The following is a 21,177-nucleotide window of genomic DNA, read 5'->3' on the forward strand; positions in this document are numbered from 1 at the left end:
TAGGTACATAAGAGCCTCTTTAGAGCCTGTAGTATCTGTTCAGTTGGGGGCTCTCTTTAGGTTTGGCCTCAATATTGAAAGTTCCCATCACCTGCCAAAATCAAGCATAGTTTAAAACCACCTTCCTCTCAAAGTGTGGAGACTCAATTTATATCTCAGAGTTTTCAGTTAAAGATCAGGTGTTGTGGTCTTAGGATAACACAGGTGGTAGGTTCTACATTTAAAGTCTAAACTTGGAGGAATTGATTTCAAAGAAGGAAAATTCTTTGAAGTTAGTTTTAAATGCCCTGATAAAAGGACTGCTGAGTCAGCCTTGGCACAGGGTATCAGCATTTCCTAGTGTGAAGGTGTGAGGTGTTAGAAACTTCATAAATTACCACTCATGGCTTGCTATATGGAACGTGTGATTGTCTGCAAATATTTTCTCCCATTCTGCAGGTTGTCTGTTCATTCTGTTGATTATTTCTTTTGCTGTGTGGAAGCTTTTAAATTTAATTAAATCCCATCTGTCTATTTTTATTTTAGCTGCCTGTGCTTATGAGGTCTTCATCATGACTTTGCCTAGATCAACATCCAGAAGAGTTTTTCCTAGATTTTGGTCTAGTATTTTTATAATTTCAGATCTCACAATTAAGTCTTTAATCCATCTTGAGCTGATTTTTACATGTAGTGAGAGATAGGGGCCCAGTTTCATTCTTCCACTCATGGCAATCCAATTTTCCTAGCACCATTTATTGAAAAGAGTGTCCTTTCCTCAGTGTGTTTTTGTCTACTTTGTCAAAGATCAGTTGGCTGTAGATATATGACTTTCTTTTGGGTTCTCTATTCTGTTCCATTAATCTCTGTGTCTATTTTTATACCAGCAGCATGCTGTTTTGGTTACTATAGCCTTGTAGTATAATTTGAGGTCAGGTAATGTGATGTCTACATCTTTGTTCTTTTTACTTAGAATAGCTTTGGCTATTCAACTCTTTTTTGGTTCCATATGAATTTTAGGGCTTTTTTCCTAATTCTGTGAAGAATGATGTTGGTATTTTGTTAGGGATTGCATTGAATCTATAGATTGCTTTGGGCATTAGAGTTATTTTACCAATATTAAGTCTTCCCATCTATGAGATGAGTGTGGGATGTTTTCTCATTTGTTTATGTCATCTATAATTTATTTTATCAGTGTTTTATAGTTTTTCTTGTAGATGTCATTTACCTCCTTGGTTAAATATATTCCTGAATATTTTTTTTGTAGCTATTGTACATCTGACAGAATTTACAAGGAACCCAAACAACTCAACACCAGCAGCAAAAGCAAATAACTCCAGTAAAAAGCAGGTAAAGGACATGAATAGACATTTTTCAAAAAAAAAAAGACACAAAAATGGCCACAGGCATATGAAAAAATGCTCAACATTACTAATCATTAGAGAAATGCAAGTTAAAACCACAATGAGATATCATCTTACACCAGTCAGAATGGTTATTATTAAAAAGTCAAAAAATAGCAGATGCTGGAGAGGATGCAGAAAAAGAGGAATGTTGATACACTGTTAGTGGGAATGTAAATTAGTATTATACAACCTCTATAAAACAATATGCCAATTTCTGAAAGAACCAAGAATAGAACTACCATTTGATCCAGCAATGCTACTACTAAGTATCTACTCCCCCCCCCAAAATTCATTATATCAAAAAGGTACTTGCCCTTGTAGGTTTATTTCAGCACTATTCATAATAGCAAAGATTTGGAATCAACTTGAGTGTCCATCGATGGATGAATGGATAAAAAAGTGGCATATCTATATCATGTAATATTCAGTCATAAAAAGAATGAAATCATGTCTTCTGTGCAACATGGATGGAGCTGGAGGCCATTATCTTAAGTGAAACAACTCAGAAACAGAAGATAAAATACCACATGTACTCACTTATAAGTGAAAGCTAAATAACATGTACACATGGACATAGAATGTGTAATCCTAGACACTGGAGACTGGGAAGGATGAGTGGGTGTGAGGGGTATGAGGGATGAGAAATTACTTGATGGGTACAATGTATATTATTTGGGTGATGGTTACATTAAAATCCTAGAGTACACCACTGCCCAATATGTCTATGTAACAAAACTGCACTGTATCCCTTACATTTTATATAAATAAACAAATAAAACAAACAAACAATGTATGATTGTGGAGAGTACTATTTTCAATTTCTTTACTTTCATTATTCTTAGACTAAACTTATTTAATTTATCTCTTCTTAATTTAGTAGAACTTCTCCATTTTTAGAATAATCATATCTGAAATGAAAGTTCTTCAAACAAAATCAAATAAAAATACCTGCCCTTGAATCAGTTTAGATTTAATATAATGCATATTTTTGAATTTATTTGTACATGTCATTTGTTTTTATGACTCAGAATAATTTTAATGAAGATTAAAATTCAGCTCCCTTTAGTTGAATTTTTTAACATTTTCCGGTATGTGGACTGGGGAATTTCACTGAACCTATATTTCATATATGTCTCCCTAAAGCAAACATTAATAGTCACATCTCCCATAAATCAGATTAGACTATTAGGAATACCATATAGTAAACTACCTAATCATCCATTCACCAATCATAATAAAACCAACCTAGGTAATTGATGTAGTCAGTTTACTAATTGGGCCTTAAAACACATCAGCCTTAGCTTCAGACTTACAGATATTATGGATATTCAGTTTGGCTAAAGCCATAAAAGTCCTTCGGAGGTTAGTGACAGATCTTTTATCAGTTTTATAGTGTTGCTCCAAACAAGTAAAATGGTATTTGCTTTACCTATGTATCATTTTATTCTAAGGCTGGAAGAATCAGAGTTAGCATCTAAGTAGATATTAAGATGGGATTTAATCATTGAGTTAATCTTAGCTTGATTCAATTCTGAACTAAAGCCAGTTTCAATTTGGACAAAGCCAGTGCATCTAGTTTATTATTAGTGCTTTGGCAGTTGACAAATAGGAAGATGTGTTCGGGTTGCTATAATCCTCCTGCTGGTCTATAGCACTAACGAACCTTTGATACGCAGGCCCACTCTGAGTCCCAGAGCTGTATATGAGTGTACGTACATCCAGGGCTGGCTTCAGGGGCATGTGACCTGTGCAGCTACACAGGTGAAATGGTATACTTGGTGAAATGCCCTGTGGCTTTCTTGAAATTCTTAATAATTTTTGAACAAACAGCATTGCATTTTCATTTTTGCACTGCACCCCCAAATTATATAGGTGATCTTGGGTGAATCCACAGTATCTCCACTCACATGTACATTTACATAGCCAATTTAGCCACTGTTTCAGTATGGTGTGAAGTTTCCTTTCTTTCTTTTTCCTTTCTCAAAGCCACTTTGGCAGATGCAGATATGTCTTCCAAGAGTGGGATGCCCCCTTCTTTATAATATTTTATATGTGGCAGGGTTAAAATACTGAAGACAGTAATATAAAGGTAAAGATTTTTACAAAAAGTCAACTGTTATCAAGCCTGAAAATTTTGTTAGAATTGGTCGGAGTTTTTACACAAAGTTGTTGGGATTGTGATTTTGCACAGTATAAAATGAAGATTCTTTGAGCTTCCTGTATTGGGGCTGCTTGTTCATGAGAACTATGAGAACTATATTTTTACCCTAACGTTTTGAGGACATAGTTTAAAAGAAAGACCAAGTAATTCTCAAGGCCCTTTCAATTCTGAGATTCTACCATTCCATTAGAAATAGACTTAAGATAAATGAAAATTTACTTTTTACATGAAAATGATGAAAAACATGTCTTACTTCCTACAGAGAAACACAATAATAGCTGCCATTTATTGAGTTCTTAATATGTGCCAGGCACTTAGCCTGCGTGTTGCTTTTCATAGAATCTTTCAATAGCTGTATGAGGGAGGACTGTTATCTTTGCCACACTGATGAGTAAATGGAAGCTTGAAGAGGCTAAGTACGGCAGCCAGGACTGAGGACTCAAACTGGCTGGCTGACTCCCAAGCCCTTATGCTCACCCGGCTGCCTTCTATGGCCTCTCATCAATTAAATAAGCTCAGGGCTAACCTTTGAGTCAAGGAGGGACTTGCCCAGGGAGTTGAATGTGACGGTGACCTGGCTGTGACCCTGCCACCCCATTGATTGCCAGGGCCCATTAGACTGATGTGGTGGCCCGGTGTCTTCTTTCTTCCTCACCTCTGCATACGTCAGTCTTCAAGTCTCTGCCTCAGACGACAGGAATGACCTTCTTGATAAAGGAGCGTTCCTTCTCGGTGAGCCCAGACGGTGCGAACATTGATTGCTCAGTGAGGCTTCAAGCTGGGGCTTTTTCTGTGACCCCACGATGCCTCCCAAAGTGTTGAGCTGAATGCTGTGGGAAGGGACTTGCTGGGTCTCTTTGTGCAAGTCGCCTACCCCTCCTCCAATATCACCCAGGCACATTTTCAGGGGAGTTTTAGGATTGATACATGTAGCTTACTGCTTTACTGTTGCTAATTTATTTATTTATTTTTTTGCTAATTTTTTTTAAAAATAAAAGATACAAAGAAAGTTGAGGATGGATCATTTCTTGCAGAGAAACTCCTTTGCATCTCAATTAATTGTCCATTTAATTAAAGGAATGGAGAAAATATGTTGTCACGGAAGCATTTACTCAATATATTAGAGAAATGGCTCATTCTTACATAGGAATTACCCCTGTCAAATCAATGAAGTGGGGTCACTGAGCACATAAATTCTATTTACATAATCTCAAACCAGCAGAGGTAAAGAATGTATCTCCTCTTTAAAAAAAAATTGATTTGAAGTTTGGAATGGGCCTAAATTGATATTGGTTTCTGTCTAGCAAGAGCCCCTCAATAAAGTTAGTAGCTATCTGCTGTTTCATAAATTACTTCCAGCAATTTGAAGGTAAAAGAAATCAAATCTTCTCTTCAAATAAAAGGAAAAAAATGAGAAAATGTGTGCAAAACACTCAGGGTCTGCTATATGTTCTGTCTTCATCAAATGTCAGCTTTTCTTGTGGTGGTGGCTGTTGCCTTATTCTGAGTCAGTTTTCTGATCTGTAATAGGAGAATCATAACAATGTTTTTGTGTTTTAAGTTTTCTCATCTGTAAAACACTTGGTTAATAATAAAATTCCTTCAAACTATTGAAATCTGTGATATAATGTATCACAGATTCTGTATCACAGTTCTTTTGTTTTTTTCTTTAATATCTCACATTATCCCAGAAGTTTTGCTGTGATGCATTTTAACTTTAAATTGAATTTGTATTCCTAAATTAATCCATACATTTAATGTAATTTATGTCAAAACCTAAATGGGGCATGTTTTAAAGGTAGCATATTGAAAAATTATTCTGAAGTTCATCTGAAAAACGAACATGCCGAAATAGTCAGAAATTTGTTTTTTTAAAAAAGATTTATTTGTTAGGGAGCAGGATATTTAATCAGGAATCACTATGACTTATAATGTCTCAATAAATTAAAACTGCTGTAATGGTTTTGGTGTAATAGTAAACAGACAGTGAGGTAGATTAGAAGGTTTAGAAAGAGACTTGAATATGTCTAATAATATAATAAAGTCAATGTTATTTCAAATCAGTGGGAGGATATATTACTAAATAAATGGTGTTGGGAAAACTGACTCTGGAAAAAATAAAGTTATATTCCTACCTCATATTTAAACAAAAATAAATTCCATGTTGATTTAAGATTTACAAATAAAAGATAAAATGATAAATGTTTAGAAGAATTTATAGATGAAAACCATGATTTCATGATCTCAGGGTAGAGAAGGACTTTCAGAGCATAACTGAAGGCAGAAACCATGAAAGGAAAGGTTGATATTGGTGTATTTAAAACTGTGATATAGCAAAATAGAGTAGAAACCAAGGCAAAACACAAATGATAAACTGGGACAAGTGTTGGTACCTATGACAAAATGTAGAGATGAAGAGCTCTCTCAAGTAAATGACAATGATTATCTCTTTCATAGAAAAATACACTAAGGAGTTCAGCTGACAATTCAATAAAGCAATAAAATGGCCAATAAGCAGTTTTAAAAGTTCAATATTACTTTTAAACAAAGAAATACAAATTAAAAACAAAACAAACCATGTTCAACTGTGGGATTAATGATGGCCAGTACAACCAGGGAATAGGGGAAAAGGCATTGTCATACCCAAATTATTGGAGGACATACCTTTTGATTTGGCAAATCTATTTTTAGAAATGTATCCTAAAAAAAATGATTGGGTAGGTATGCAATGTATGTAAGAAGATGTTTATATTGGATTTAAAAAAAATAATAGTGAACAATTAGAAACAGCTTAAATGCTGGCAATGGGGTGCAGTTCTAGAGTGTAATACTCTGCAAACATTTCAGAATGCTAATGTGGCTATGTATTTATGGAATAGAGAGTCACTATTATTGAGCAAAAAATAAGCAAATGACAACATGATATATAAAGTATAGTCTCTTTCTTTGTGAAAAACATATTAGCATAAATTGGGGAAGAAGCTAGGAAGGGTAAGCATCTGATTATTAATATGGGTTACTCCTGGAGGTGGGATTAGATTAAGGATAACTTTTACTTTTTTGTGTTTTCAGCACTTTAAAATAAAATTTAAAAAATTGGCTATTATCAAAAAGTCAAAAGATAAACATTGGTGAGGGCATGGAGAAAAGGGAACTCTCGTTCACTGTTGGTGGGAATATAGATTGGTGAAGCCATTATGGAAAACAGTATGGAGATTTCTAAAGAAATTAAAAATATAATTATCATATGACCCAGCAATCTCTCTTCTGGGCATATACCCAAAGGAAATGAAATCACCACCTTATAAAGATATCTGTACTTCCATGTTCATTGCAGCATTATTCATAATAGCCAAGACATGGAAACAACTTAAGTGTCTGTTCATGGATGAATGGAAAGAGAAAGTTTGGTGTATGTATATGAAAAAACATTATTCCACCTTTATCATTATTATTATTATTTTGAGACAGAGTCTCACTCTGTTGTCTGGGCTAGAGTGCTGTGGTGTCAGCCTAGCTTACAGCAACCTCAAACTCCCAGGCTCAAGTAATCCACCTGCTTTGGCCTCCCAAGTAGCTGGGACTACAGGCGTGCACCACCATGCCCAGGTAGTTTTTCTATTTTTTTGTAGAGACGAGGTCTCGCTCTTGCTCAGGCTGGTCTTGAACTCCTGAGCTCACACGATCCTCCTGCTTTGACCTCCTGCTTTGACCTTCTGAATACTATTCAGAAATAAATAGTATTTATTTCTGAATGGTGATGACAAATGACTTATAATGGTTTTTCTTCTGTTTATCTGCATTAATTCATTAAAAAATAAGTGCTAGGATTACAAGCGTGAGCCACCGTGCCCAGCCCTATCTCACCTTTAAAAAGAAGAAAATCCTGCCATTTGCCACAACATAGATAAACCTGGAGGACATGCTAACTGAAACAAGTCAGACATAGAAAAGAAAATATTGCATGATCTCACTTATATGTGGAATCTAAAAAAAAAAAAAAGAGTCAAATATACAGAGGTAGAGAATAAAACAGTGGTGATCAGGCGTAAGGGTGTGTGGGGTGGTGGGAAATGTGAAGATGTAGGTCTGAAGATACAAAGTAGCAGATATGTAGGATGAACAAATTCTACATATGAGGACTATAGATAATAAAATTGTACTCTATCTGAGGTCTCTGCTAAATGAGTACATTTTAGCTGCTCTTGCCACAAAACAAAACAAGTAAAGGATAACCATGTGAGATGATGGATATGTGAATTTTCATCACTATAGTAATCATTTTATACTGAGTAATGGGCTCACTATAAAAAAATAGAGTAACCATTTTATTATCTATATGTATCCCATAACATAAATATAAACAATAAAATTTATTTAAAAAACTTTTTTTAAAATTATAATAGCAAGATTAAGTTAGAAATAACATTCCAAAATACTAAAAGTAGTTAGTAAGGTAGTAGGATTGTAGGTGATTTAAAAATTATTTTTCTATTTTCAAAAACCCATGCACTCAAAAATAGTTATATTATTCTTATATTAAAACATTGAAAAGAAACCAATCTAAACATACACACACACACACACACAACATTGAAAAGAAAGCAAAAAAAATCTATATGTGAATATATACACATGCACACATGAAAAGTCTGGAACATTATACATCAAAATCTTAATAGTATTTATTTCTGAATGGTGATGACGAATGACTTATAATGGTTTTTCTTCTGTTTATCTGCATTAATTCATTAAAAAATATATACATGTATTGTGTAATAAATTAAATTACGAAATGAAGCTCTTTTAAAATTTTACGTAACACAATTTACCTTTGTTGAAAAAACCCCACAAACCCTGCAAATAAATAAGAAATCTGGAACAGAAAACCAAAATAATAGTTTCAATAGTTTTTAGAAGGGGAAATTTATCATGAAGACTTCAATACCCCTTGACATAATTTGGGACAACATAGATTGATAAAATTACTGAGGCTGGGCATTCTTGTTGCTGACCAAAATGTGGATTTTGTTTCTAGCCCGTTACCTTGGTTTGCTTTCACCAACACATGCTCACACACATCAACATTTGGAATTGCAAAGCAAGTGGTGATTGACGAGTCTGAAAGCATTTTTAAATCTGGGATCCTGAGGACTCTATAGAGCATAGAATTCTGTCTCTGTTGGGGTTTCTGTTCCTTTCTATGGAAAAGCTGGGCTTCCTTCAGAACCCAGTGAGGGTTTTACCACAAGAATATTTTCTTAGGCCTGGGTCCCTAATGCCACCTCCTACTGAGATGCATGGTGTGGTTGGTTTCAGCAAGTGGCCACTGAGAGGCTCTTGCTTCTGTTAAGATGATTGGCATTTCAACCAACACCAAAGTTTTGATTTTCCTTCCACTCTCAAATCAAAGGGTAGAGGGGAACCCCCACTTACACTTTGAACTTCTGAGCTCCCTGCCTCCTTCTCCACCCCCTGCCAGCTTTCACACCCCTCTTGATGTCCATAGTGTGTATATTATGACAACAATTTGTCCATTGATGGCATATGTGGTCCTTGGGCTGTATTGTGTTTCTTCTGTACTTTATAATGTAGGCCTTTTGACACAGTTCTTGAGGGTAGGAATCATATCTTTTAATTCTCAGGATTCTACATTCTGGTATGACAGAGGTAACTGTGTAGAGCAGGAAGATCATTGTTGGAAGCCCTGGATTCTAGTCCCAGCTCACATTCTCTTTCTGAGACTCAGTTTCTGTTTTTGAACAATGAGGGATAGGACTGCATTCAGAATCACAAGCTGAAAGGCCTGCAGAAGCAAGATGGGCAACATGAATGAGTGAAGCAGGCCAGCTATAAGGTGGATGTTTCTTTCTCAGAAGATATATGGCCTCCTTGACCTATTGCCTTCACATTTGAGAAAATAGGGGTACTAGGAACTAATGTCTATAAGAGAAACAATAGTGCGAGAATAATATGCAGCAACTGGTACTCTACCTCAGTACTGATCACATGGGGCGTGATGGGGATTTTGGCAAATTGAAAGCTCATGGCTAGTGCTGTCCTGTTGATTGTTGCCACATTGGAATGGAGGTCAATGTTTCCAGGTCTTCAAGGCGGTAAGAAAAGCCATATATATAGATGTGCATGTTAAATCTCCCGATTTTTAAATGTTGGCATGTAGCATAAACGGATTTTAAGAACAGTAGAAGGCAAACATGTCTGCAGGTCCCATCCACTCTGAGGGCTGAAGGTTTGCACTTCCGGACCCCAGGCAGTCTAGGTGCCTTTGCTCAGTCTGACAGAGGGTGCTGCTGTGTGAGCCTGAAGAGACTCCCGACCGGTTTTCCTGAATTCATTTTTAAGAAAATGCCCAGTTTAGCAAAGGCAAGAGTTAGGATGTTGAAGCTCCGTCCAACATCCCAGGATGAAAAGGATAATGCCTACAAAAGAAGCTTGACATTAGAAAACTGGTCTGTGCTTTCTTAGCTTCTCAGACCCATAGCCAATCAGAGACGGTGTGACAGAGGGAAAGCGGAGTGTGTGGACCAGATAATACCAGCTGGGGCTGTAGGAAGCATGAAAACAACTGGAGACGGGCAATCTGAAGAAATGAAGGAGGCTAGATGGTGAACAAAGGGGCTTCTCTTTGATCTTCTGCCCGCAGCCAGGCGATAGGAATGATGCCGTTTCTCTCACACACGCCTCTGCCTCTGCACTGAACATTTGTTTTCAATTTTAACAGTTACATCGCATGCTCTCACTACACCATTGTCTAAAATATCACTGAGGCCCTAACCGTTGTAATTTATCTTTTGTACTATATAATTTGGAGCCGTTCAGGCCAGAAAGGAACATCTGTACTGAAAGGTTGAACTCGACACAGTTTAGAGTTCTACATTGAGCCTGTTCTAAGGTCAGGTTCCTCATAAACTTCGTTATCACTGTTGGTTTTATTCATTCTATTTGACATATTAAGCTTCTGTATCTTGGCATAAAGGACACAATATTGCAGCATATTGGCAAGCTCATTTGCTTTTCCCAGCTAGTGTTGTGTCCAAATATCAATCCCCAGGGATAAACACGTGTATATCGACTGCAGGAAAATGAAGCTTAGCAGCAGGTGGCCTTTTGCTGCCTAATGAACATGGCAATCTGTTACTATCACCGCGGTGCTTTTCACCAGACAATTAGGCAACTAAGCATGTAATTATTCAGGCCAACGAGAAGAGGCTCTCCTCTAATTTCATCTTTTCATTGCTGTTTACTCACCCACACTCCCCTCATTAGTGAGAGATTTTCCAGTCTATGCTAATTGGTTTCAATAACATTCATTTCAGTTGAAAGAGAACGATTCTGTTAATTGAGAATCGAAAGAATCTTTTCATTTTAAGTGCGTCCTGCTATGGAAATCTGAATACTCTCAACAGGTTCGAGCTAATGAAATTAAGTCACACAGCCATTAGTGGTGTAATAGAAATAAAGTAATTTATTTTTATTGAAGCATGTGCTATAGGTCTGGAACAATTAATACAGCTTGAAGAGGATGGTAACTTGGAAAAAAAACCAAAACAGATTAAGGGTAAACGAGATGATTTCCCTTAGAATGGCTTGTTTAATTCCTGGTTTAAACCCCTTGTCCGTTTGGTGCCACTTTTGAAGTATTTAAAGCGAAGAGAACTCATTTGTAAAATGACACCTATACTAATTGTACATGAAAAGCAGTGCTTTTTTTATTCCCTTACAGCAGCCACTTAAATGTATCAAGATGACTCGATTGGTTAGCTATGTTGGCTATTTTAAACTGAATGTGTTTATAAAACTTTTATAGCAAAACAATTAGTCAACATATGGATGTTTCGATCTTCTCGATGTAGGATCAGCATGTTTACCTGTGTGTGATTTAGAATTGGACCGAGACCTATATCACAGCTCTTAGGGTTTCATGGCACTTGGAATCCATCACAGGTGTTACGATATTCAGGCACTGCACTGCCAGTTCCAGGAAAAGATAGGAACAGAATTTTAAAAATGAGGTGCTAATAAATGTATTTATATAAAAATTCCACTCCAAATAAACGAAATTATCAAAGAAAAAATCTTAAGTGTAAATGAAATAAAAGTCTTTATTTTGGGCTATATGTTACAACTCCACATTGACAAGATACTCCCGATTAGAAGACTAGAATTTTTTTTTTGCCTGCAAGAATTTATTTATTTTTAAAGTAAATCTCTTCCAGTTTCAGAGAGTGAAATATTGAATATATTACTTTCACACATACAAAAATGTACCTATATCATGACACTTTTACCAAAATTCTCATATCTTATTTAGTTGTTATTTTTTTAATGGAATAATCAATATGAAACCATTTGGGTTGCTGTCAGACTAGCTGCCCGTGTATAAAATTCCCTTTCCTTCTCACACACAAGAACCAGAGTTCTGCAGTGGCCATTAGTATATAGTGAAGGTCTGCCTGTTTCTAGAAGCTCATGTGGACGTCGGTTGGTAGATGGGTGGGTGGGTGTGGGTGGTACGCGTTATGCAAATGTTATGTCTATTTTTTTCAGTTAGATTCAAAAAATGCATAATGGGGACAGACTTACAAAATAATACACTGCATAGAGTTATGAATATTTCAAAGAATTATTTCTTTATTTTGTGCATAGCTCAGAGTGCTGACATTTGATTTATAGCTGCATGGATGTACCTGGGGTTGCTAAGGTTACCCAATTTCATTCACCCATAGATATTTGAGATCTACATAATGCCATCACATCCTCCACTGCATTTCAAAGTGATGTTGATAAATGGTGCCTTCCTTAGATGATATTTCCATTTAGATGTGATATATCTCATGATTTCTGTCTTTTAAAATATTGTGGTTGATGAAATTTTACATTATGTGCATATACAGAAAGCAGGGATACATATTTTTGCCGTTTTAAAGGTTCAAAAAACTATGAGTGGGCTCCCCTCCCCCTTCCCCACCCTGCACATATTCCCATATGTTGAGGCTTACTGTGACTAATATTGAGTTTTTTCTTAAAAAAAAAAATCTCCACATTATTGTTTGTCTTATGTTTAGAGATATAACAAAAGACTGGCTAGTCACCTGCAATCGTTTTTACGATGTTTCATATCTTTGCAACAAAAGCTTAAGGTTTTTTAAAAAATGAAAACATCTTTTGAGATTTTGAAAACAAACCTATGGAAGTTATTTTTCCCAACAGATCTTTTTAAAAGTAACACTTAGAAAGTGTGTGTGTGTGTATGTGTGTATAATTTATAATATGTATTTTCTTATTGCTTACAAATGATCACTGACCTTTTAGCTTGTAATGTATCCCAGTCCTAGAAAGAAGTCTGGTTTAGGGTCTCCTAACTTCAAAGGAAGAAGGGATTAGATGTATGGAAGAGAACAGTTAAAAACTCAAAATATCCATAAATTTTTGTGAGAAGAATAGATCTGGCTCCATGGGGCAATAAAGTTGCTGGTGGGGAGAGATGAACATATACAAAAAGCCACTAGCTCCATTTTACGAAGGACTAAGCTGTGGTTTATATGGTTTCATTTCTCCTTAACCAGCTGGGTTGAATTCTGTTAAATTAGTTTTTTTTACTTCCCTCATCTGAGTGAGAAAACAGTTACAGAAAAGGCTGGAATGATGGAATGCGGGAAGGATTTCTAGGAGGCCATGGTTAGGGCCTTTGGACCACACTTTTTGGAAGGAAACAGGCTGGCTATGAGTAAAACATAGGGATGGCAGAGGTGGAGTGTGTAGGCAGCTGCGAGAAGAGGACCACTAGGCTGGGGAGAAGCCCCTGGGGAAGGACAGTGCAGGGGCTAAAGACTGCGAGCCTGGGGAGGGAAGAGGTGGGCTGAGGGGAAGTTGCAGAGGGTCACAAGGGTCAGCTATACTCAGTGAGGTTCTGTGTTATGAATATTTTCAGAATATTGTCAACGTGGTGGCCCATAGACCTGCTTTGTTAAGCTGTACAGTGTTAAAAAAAATTTGCATTTGCTGCCAACATGTAGACATTGGAAAATTTCACAGAAAAGTTCTGATGTTTGGATTCTTCTGCAAACTCAGAGGATTTGATGACCTAGGTCTGCATTCCTGGATGGAGTGATTGGATGGACCCTAGCGGCATTGGAAAGATGATGCCTTTCCAGGTTGCCACAGTTCCTTTCCCTCCAATCCAATCATTCTATTAATGTACATATATGGTCCTTTGGGCAGATGAGCTCACTCCTGCTTTGCTCCTATACTCATGCAACTTTGCCACTCCTGGTTCTGCTCCATGTCTTATGCCTGCCAGAGAGTAGATGGCCAGTAGATAATGTGTTGAATGAATGGAAGATAACTTCTTATTGTTTTATGGATGTACAGTCAGTCCTCCACAGGAAACTGTTAGATCTTGTAGGGGGTAAAGACTGTCTCATTCCTTTTTGTATCTTCAGTGTCAGCACAGCAGAGCAAACAGTTAATAAACATTGGTTCAATGTTGCACACAGATTGTAAGGCTGAGCAGCTGCTCCCCTCATATAGGGAAAGAATTGTACAGTTGGGAGATGGAAGACAGTGGGTCTGCTAAGTTGACCCAAAAAGCCAGCAAGCTCATGGCAGCCCAGGCCAGGGTGCCAAAGGGGCTGTCAGCCCACTGCCAGGAAACAGCTGTGGGAGCCCTAGCCCTCTTACTTCCAGTCTCATTTTTCTTGGTCCCACTTCATCTGCCTCTGGAACCCCTTCTGTGTTCCCTTTAGATTATGGTTCACCCTTTACCCTGCCTGCCCTGTCCCTTTGTCCCTCAGCAGGGTCTGATTACTTACTTCTTGATTTGCCTTTGCATCCATCTCCAAACTGACAATGCCCAATCATGTCCTTTTCTGTCATGTTTGGCTAGGACGTAGGGGAGGAGTGGGTAGATATGGTCGGGCTGGAGAAGGAGCAGGGAGCGTAACGGTGCACTCACCTGTAATGTTCCATTCACGATTCCCGAACAAAATCACTTGCCAATGAAACTGTTCAGGGAGGTAGTCAGGCACACAGGCTCTGGCACCAGATTTCTTGTGTTTGTGTTCTGACCCTTCCTTTTATTTGCTCTGTCACTTTGGATGAGCTATGTAACTTCTCTGACCTCAGTGTTCTCACTTTGAAAATGAAGATAATAATGGTGCCGACTCCTAGCATTTCTGTGAAAGTTGAATGAGTGAATATATGAGCAGTGTTTAGAGTGGGGCTAACATATACTGAATGCTCAATAAATGTGAGCTACCACTCTCCAACTCACTTGTTTGTTCTCATTCCCAAAGCCTTTCGGTTTCATGAGCACCAAATTACTAGATACACAATTACTTTTTAAAATATTTTTGGATCTTTGGGGATAATAAAATATATTCTTTGAAGGAAAATAATTAGACTGGATTGAATAAGAAATATGGTAGATAACTATGCATTTATTATGTATTTTTTTGCATTTGTTATATTTATGTTCAAAGGGTTGTGTGGGTATCACTGGTGAGATGTATCAAGGTCTTCTAGAAGTCTCTCCATTGATGTTTTAAGTACAGGCTCAAAGTCTCTTTTTTTTTTATTTTTTTTTATTTCGGCATATTATGGGGGTACAGATTTTAAGGTTTCAATAAATGCCCATTTCCCCCACTCCCCCCAAAAGTCTGAGTCTCCATCATGACCATCCCCCAGATGGTGCACATCTCACTCATTATGCATGTATATACCCGCCCCCCTCCCCCCTCCCACCTGCCCAATACCCTATTACTGTAGTACCTATGTGTCCACTTAGGTGCTACTCAGTTAATACCAGTTTGCTGGAGAATATATCTGGTGCTTGTTTTTCCATTCTTGGGATACTTCACTTAGTAGTATGGGTTCCAGCTCTAACCAGGAAAATATAAGATGTGCTATATCACCGTTGTTTCTTAGAGCTGAATAGTACTCCATGGTATACATATACCACATTTTATTAATCCATTCTTGGATTGATGGGCACTTGGGCTGTTTCCACAGCCTTGCAATTATGAATTGTGCTGCTATAAACATTCGAGTGCAGGTGTCTTTTTTGTAGAGTGTCATTGGATCATTTGGGTACCAAAGTCTCTTATTTGCAAACCTGAAATCAGAAAAGTTCTGAAAATAAAATCTTTTTGTTCATAATTGTTGACAGGAAGATTTGGCCTGCATTTGATGGCCAAACCTGTCATGAGTTGGCAGAAGGCTATTTTTAGTCTTTATCTTATTTAGTGTCAATATTATGTGTTTTCCAAAAAGATATTAACATGTCTTATTATGGGGTACTGTCCCAAACCCCACTTGGGGTGCTATATGATATTTGTACTAAATTATTTTTCTAAAATTTAAAGCTTCTTAATTCCAAAGCAATATGTGGCCAAGGGTTTGTGGACCTGTATAACCATATCTGTGCTCTTGTTCAGGCTGAAAGGCCAGAAGGACATTTTTACTTCTTTCTTACCCATCCTCATCTCCCCCATTCCAAGCACAGTGCTCTGAATCACACATTCATTTAATCTATGTTTACTGGATGCTCACTTATTTGCCAGACACCATTCTAGGCTCTTGAATACAGTGAAGAAAACTGTAAACTTTGTTTTCATGGGTTTATATAATAGAAGACACTAGGTAGAGGAATAAGATCAGTGTTTTGAAGAAGATAAAATGATGGAGTGGAAAATTACTCCATACAGTGCGTATGTGTACATATATATGTGTAGTTACGTTAGACATGCTGGTTAAGGAAGGCTTCCCTGAGGGGTGACTTTTGGGCAGAAATGATTAGAGCAAATCAGCCATGCAAAGAATTGGACAAGAGTGTTTTCAGAAGAAGCAAACAGCAACTATAAAATCCCCAAAGCCAGAATGAACTTGACAGTTTACAGAAATGGAAAGAAGACATGTGTGCTTGGGGCAATACTGGGCCATGATGGAAAAAAGTGCAAGATGTGGTCGGACAGAGGCCTGACAAAGGAGGGCCTTGCAGGGCAAGGAAGGTGTTTGGCTTTTATACTGTAGGTGATAGGAGCTGCTGAAGGCTTTTAAGCATGGAGTGATATAATGTGTTTTCAAAAGATCATTCTGTTGCATGACTACTATACATATGTGTTGTCAGTATTTGTAGAATGAATAATTTAGTTACATAATTACATATTACATACAATTTATAGACAATCTTCAAGTAATGAAATTCCAAATAACAGTGTCTAAAATATGATAGTTTACTTCTAAACTGTCTTGTTCCTAGGAATACGTGGGTAGCAATCTAGGGCTGACATAGGAGCTCAGCTAGATGAAGGTCTCTGAGTTCAGCACCTTTTCAGCTCTCTGGTTTACTTTCCCTAAGTATAATCTTCATCCTTATGGTCCAAACTAGCAGCAAGAACTCTAGCCATTGCATCTATCTTCCAGGCAGCATGATATGTCAAGCGGGAAAAAACATGTGTGAATTGTCTTTTAAAGAAGGTGAATTGTGTGAATTGTCTTTTAAAGAAGGAAAAGTTAACTCATGACACCTTTGCCTGTATTTCATTGGTCAGAACTTAGTCACATGTCATACTTCAAGAATGATTGGGAAATGTAGATCTCATTCTGGGCAGCTACCAGTATGTGCTCAGCTAAAACTTGGGAGTTTTACTACCATAGAAGAAAAGGGACAGCAGATATTAAAGGCCATTTAGTGGCCTCTCTGGCATATAGCTTTGTTATTCTACTCAATCATAGTTCATTAAAGATGAAACAACTCAGAGATCTGCTTGGTCAACCCCTCCTGGGGCACCTTTTATACAAGTCCTTTGTTTCATAGGTGCTTACACTGAGTCCAGAGAGCTGATGTGAAACACCCAGTGTCACACAGAGAATCATCAGCTCCTCTGAGAGGACCAAGCTGGCTCCTTGAGTTTTCTCAGCAGGAGCCAGGCTGCTCCTCTAACCAGTTGTTCAGTTCATTGGACTCACACCCACACCCACAGCAACAAACAACAGCCAGTAGAATTGGGCAGAATGGCTGGAGTTGAGTGTTTTTTAACATGCTAACCCCAAAGCCTAAATGCACCAATCTCCAAGGTTACTATTGAGGAAGTTCATCTGTTTGTTCCCCGAGGGAATGATCTTAGAGGTCAGCAAGTACTAGGTTTAGACGAGGGATGGGCCTTGAACAGGTGGGGCCTTCCAGATCCCAGAATCGGTTTTCATTTTCCCCCTTTTCTTTCTTATTTTTAAAAAATATTCATGCCCTGATGAGCAATGAATTCCCCAGAGCAGAATGGAGATGACCCCGCAGAGCACTGGGCTCTGTTGATGGGAATTGCTTTTACCTTCTGGAAAGAGAATAGGCCACAAAGGATCAATCTTTTCTCTGTTGTATCTCTTTCAAGTTGAACTGCATTGGACAATGAGTGGATTAAAAAAAAACCCTGTGGCCTGGTGTGCCTCAGATGCATTTGCCAATTTTAACATCATTCTCCAAGTTATATAAAACTGGAGAATAAATACCCGAGCCTTCTGTATGGTGAGCAGTTTACTTCCCAGGCAGGGATCACATTTGTAACAAATCTCCTCAGAGATGCATTTTGTAAGTGAAGTGAAGAAATCATTAGCGAAGCAATATTTGAAGAAGAAGACTGGCCCAGTTCTGAAAGCAACTCTATTTTAACCTTTAAAAGATATCATTTTACTTACCAGGCTGCTTATTACAATGACACAGTGTTTTCCTTGGCCCCTGGCTCCATTAAACATATGTTTTATAGCAAGTTCTCAATTACATTATCCTGACAGGCTGGCTCATAAGGGCACATTATAAAGTAGAGAGACTGCAAAGCCGTAAACTGGCCCTCATTAAGTTTATAGTTTTATTACCTTGTTTAGAGCACTTTCTCTTCCTTTCCTCTCACCGGCTTTCTTTTGTGACATTTAATTTATAAGAAGCAAGGGGACACTCTTGTCCCTCTTTTCCTCGTGGCTGGTGAACTTGCTTGCAAGGGGCATTTAAGGACTGTGATTTGGTTCTGCCAATCCCTCCTTCTCACCATCCCCCCTTAATGTAAATGCTTCCTTTCCCCCAAAGGTTGTCTGCATATGGGTACCCTTATGGTGTTAAACTTAATTAGTGGTCTCTACATTTTGGTCTAAGGCTGGTTGCTCTTAGACGGAGATGGGATCTTCATAAGCTTGCAAAATCCACTTAGATCGACGGACCTTGAATAAATGATGTGCATTATCTCTTCCAGCTGGCCATCTTGCTGATCTACATGAGACAGCTCTTTTGCACCAGCCCGTTGTCAGCCTTCAGGAGAGGTAGAACTGGATTCTCTCACCGCAGTACTTGGGTCAGCCAAACTATTTTGATTTACAGATTATTACACATGCGCAAATATTTTTATAGCTCCATACTCTGACAAGGGAATTAAATCAGCTTGAATTTATATAAAATGTGTTATCATTATGAGACAGGGAAGGAGTATTATGCTAAGATGCACAAACATCATCTGGCCACTGCTAATTATAGGCAGGTAAAAAATAGCTGGTGGTTGCTTCTGAACCCAGACAGAATCTGTGGATGTTGATTATGAAGAGCTATTAGGTATTGATAGGTTAGGATTTATTACTGAAAGTATAAACCAATTGCTCAGGATTGGATGGTAGTCAGACACTGGGGAATCAGTCTTGAAGCTGTTAGACCAGGGTAATCTATCAGGAGGAGGAGAGTATATTCTATCAATTAAGGAACAAGCAATTCTACTGATTTGCTATTGGCAGACTAATAGAGGTAATGGGTTTTCCTAGACAGCCCAGGTACTGTATAGCCGAGTTGGGGAAAACAGTGACATTAGACAAATAGAAGAGCAGTTCATTAAGCTGAACTGACTGAAGGCTGTGACGGGTGAGAAAGCTGGAGGACCCTTGGCTTTGGCATGTCCTTCATGGGGGCCTCAATTGAGTCAACAAGAATGTTGACTTTTGTCTTTGGTATATGCAAGAAATTGATATTCATGGGATACTCACCAGACCCCTTTGGTGAGAAAGCGTCTTACTTAGCACTGTGTATCAGTCATCTCATACTACAAAAATGCTGCATTAAAAACAACTTTGAAATCTTAGTGGCTTAAACATAAATATTTCTCTTTCTTGCTCATGGGTCAGTGGGTCACGCAGCTGGTCTTGGCTCTGGCTGCAGGTCAGGATTGGTGCTACTGCACGTGTCTCGCTTTAGTGCCAGGTAGATAGGGCAGTGGCAAGCCAGGCCATGTTCTTCTCATGTCTTTGGCAGATGCACAAGGGAGGTCTACGCCAAACTCTGCAAGCACATTTCAACCTCTGCTGCAGTCATGCCCACTGACATCCCGTTGTTCAGAGGAAGTCACACGGTCGAGCCAAAGTCAAGAGGCAGGGAAGTATACTCAGCTCACGACAAGGCTGTGAATGTATAATCTTACTACAGGGGAGTGAAATATGTGATCAACAATTAAATTCACAGGAGTCTGTGTTAAATGGCATTTCCTGCGTTTGAGGCTGAGCTTGGAGTTCTTCCCCTCCTTCTTTGTCTGCCACAAGGCAGTGCAATTGCTGTTCCCTTGTCACCAGAAGCAGTGCTTGTTCTCTCACATTCCTCCTCCTCAGGCGGATGTAGAGTTGGTGTATATTGCTGCATATAAATCAACATGGCTTATGAGTTGAACCTAATTTCTATAATTGAAACGTTGCCCTAATGCCACGTTTTACTGAAAAATCACCTAGTGAGTCCCTTTGTTCTCCCAAATCTGTCTCATATTTACTTCTCATAAGCTAAGGCTGACAAACCAAAGGTAATGCCGATGTAGCTGCAGCTCATCTGAAGTGAAGCAGAAAGGACAGGGAGCCCCTGGAGAGGGGACCAACAGGTCACTACACTTGGAATAGATAGGTGTGAACATTGCAGGTGGGATGTTAGAGTTCGCTTGGGTCCCAGTGTATGTATGTGTGTTAGTACTACTCCACCAGGCCAGTAGCTAGAGTTTACCAGACTATAAATGCCATGAGGGCAGGAATTTTTGTCTATCTTGTTCACTGCCATATCCCCTGCACTCTAACTAGCCACATCCCCTGCTGGTACATGGCGGGCTCTCAATTCATATTAGTTGAATGACTGAGTAAAGGTGAAAACAGAGCCTTCTACTTTGGGGGCTACTATGTTCTCTAATGATGTCAAAGCTTAGGATGTAAATAGAAACCTATAGCTCCTTTCCATTTATGGGGTGGGGGTGACTTGTAGGGTGGAGGAGCAGAGAGGAGAGGAAGGGGCCGTGAAAGCTCAGTGTGGAGGCTGTGAGACAGGGAGGCTCAAGAGAGGGCTAAGAACATCTTCTCTTTGTTCTGCCACGAAGTAGCAAGTGCCTTGTAGCTCACTGTCTCACCTCAGCACAGACTCTTCAACTGGACCTTCTGTATGTCCTATAGAAACTTGCAGGGCACAAAAATCAACAGACATATGAAGAAATGCTCAACATCACTAATTATCAGGGAAATGCAAATTAAAACCACAGTGATATATTACCTTACCCCTGTCAGAATGGCCATTATCAAAAAACAGTAGATGCTAGTATGGATGGAATACTTATACACTGT

This window comes from Microcebus murinus, chromosome 1, assembly GCF_040939455.1.
Source record: "Microcebus murinus isolate Inina chromosome 1, M.murinus_Inina_mat1.0, whole genome shotgun sequence".
Taxonomy (NCBI): domain Eukaryota; kingdom Metazoa; phylum Chordata; class Mammalia; order Primates; family Cheirogaleidae; genus Microcebus; species Microcebus murinus.